The sequence below is a fragment of the Sander lucioperca genome, chromosome 1, assembly GCF_008315115.2.
Source record: "Sander lucioperca isolate FBNREF2018 chromosome 1, SLUC_FBN_1.2, whole genome shotgun sequence".
Lineage (NCBI taxonomy): Eukaryota > Metazoa > Chordata > Actinopteri > Perciformes > Percidae > Sander > Sander lucioperca.
The window spans coordinates 7,478,244-7,480,743 of NC_050173.1; the positions used below are offsets into that span (position 1 = coordinate 7,478,244).

General features: G+C 39.2%; 1 protein-coding gene across 1 annotated transcript in view; it reads left to right on the forward strand.

Moving 5' to 3' along the window:
- LOC116058048 (transcription factor COE1-like) overlaps positions 1 to 2,500 on the forward strand; it is a 151,596-nt gene that overhangs the window by 47,299 nt on the left and 101,797 nt on the right. The window lies entirely within an intron of this gene.

Sequence of the window (2,500 nt, forward strand, 5' to 3'; positions counted from 1 at the left end):
AATTGATATTCAGGCTGGATCCAAATCTGCGAGGGGCCGTATTTGGCCCTCGGGCCTCGAGTTTGACACGTGATGTAAATGTTCTTTTTTTTTAGCACAATTTTGAGCACATCAAACACTTAATTTTCCTGCATTCTGGTGAATTTTTCCGCGACAATTTTCAATTTATGATGCAAATGTATTTAACCCTTGTGTTGTCTTCACCGTCGTCCGTGAACTTGTCATTCTGGGTCAAAATTGAAAAATGTGGGTTTTTTTGGAACTTTTTCTGACTTTTTTGACACTTTTTTTATGCTTTTGGAGCTTTTTAAAAACATTTTCGTCCCTCTTTTCAACGCTTTTTTCATTCATGTTCAATAAACCTAATAAAATGACATTATACCTCATTTTTTAGTTTGAAAAAAGGCAGATATTACGATTTATTTTTACTAATAGAATAGTTAAGATCAGAGGATGTTAAATCACAGACTAGTTTATGTCAAAGTTTGGCAATTTTTTTTTCAAATGCCATGAAATGAAATAAAACAACCAAAATTCAATGAAAGTAGTAATTAATCTTACCTGTGAAGAACATGGATGTATGGATGTATATGTTGTCTGGGTTCCATACAACGTGCATGCATGCATCCAAGTTACATACCTGCAAACTAGTCGCTTTTCAGCGAAAATCCCCTTTTTGAAAGGGAAAATGTCATCCGCGTGAATCGTGTAGATCCGAAGAGTTTTTATTTGGGGGGGGGGGGGTCCGAGACCCGGTGCTAATACGGCACCGGTGCCTTAAGTCACACTATTTGGCGACATTTTTAATAATGATATATATGTTGAGTGCTTTATGTAAGGGTTAATGCCCGACGAGGTGTCCATTGTCAGGTATTAATGGACGAGGTTCCGAGGTTTCGGTCCAGGCCCGGTGGTTACCGGAGGCGCGTCCCCTATGGCGAGGCGTGAACGGTTGCCTCCGCCGTCGTCCATTAATACCTGACAATGGACACCTCGAAGGGCATTAACCCGCTTATACCATGGTCACAAATAACATATTTTAAAACCATTAGTTCATATTTTAATTAGTTTTTACAATTGAAATCTAAAGTTTATCCAAACAATAACTCCGTTTCCCTGGTTACGCCTGACGGTTTGACTAATACCTGGAACAATCATTCCCATCTATCAGGTTCTTATGCAACGCAAACGTTGTAGACTCCCCCAGGAATTAGGAAGGACCTTAGATACGACTTGCCTCCCTTAGCAACCGGAGATATTTATATAGTCCGCTCAGCTGATAGAACCCTTCAGTTCAGCTACAAAGCTAACGCTATGCTAGCAAGATCCAAAGTCAATAACATTGTGTACAGTTGGCAATCAGTAAAATAACCTGACAGTATGTTGAACAACAAGACAAGCTAGCTATCAGCCATGTCATTGTCCCCAAAACAATATAACGACTTTTACGAAGAATTTGATCCGCGATGTGTAACGTTACCGTCGGCTGCAGCGGCGCAGCCTGAAGCAGCGACCTGAACAGTGAACGGGATGTGAGATAACGTTATTCTCTGTGAAACAAAGTCAGTCCAGAGGGGCAGTAGAACTTACTTCCTGCAGCCTGTGTGTGTTAGCTCCATCCTGTGGTGTTCAGAGGACGAGTTGGAAATAATAAATCCACATTTCCTTTTTGATTTAATGTAGCGCATTCATTTAGAACAGTAAACAGACAGTTTCACCAGAACTCCTTTAGTAGGTGTCCTATATCACTTTTTTATGGACACCCTACAGCCAATCAGAATCAAGTATTCACCCAGACCATGGTATAACGATCGTTGTCTACCGGAGCGAATAGCAACGTGGATTTCGGTGCCTTATTTAGGTGCCGCTTAAATGCCTATGCTTCTCTCTGATGCTCCGAAAACAGACGTTAGTCAACACTACACCTGACAGCAGCTAACGTTAGCCTACCGTTAGCTAGCAGCTGGAGTAAACACGTTAAAATGCTGACAGCTAAACGGTGTAAAGTGTGTCTGTATTTCACAGGATTGTAACAGTCTGTAGCTGCTGTTGTCTGAAAAACAACACAGATGCTGCGTTCACTTGAAATTCGCATTGCCAGCCTCGTGCTGCATTCAAAGTTGTTGTAAAATAGCCTTTTCCCATCCAGTGGTTGTTTTTGTCGTTTAACAGGAATTTACTGGTGAAATAAGTTCACACGAGATCAACTTTTTATTGTTTTATATTTTTGAACAGACAAATACAATTGAACAAGATGCTCCTTTTTTAAATATATATATATATATACATACAGATATATATATATATATCTGTATATATATATATATATAAGTATAGTTTTAGCACCAGTTTTAGCACCAGGAAAATGTTGTGTTTTCCCTTTATTTTCTTCTTTTTAAGCTCTTCTGAGTTTGCAGGGATGTAGTTATTTTGGGGCAATTTGGTTGAAAGAAACCCAAATTTCGGATATAAAAAACTTTGAAAATGAGTCAAATTTGAC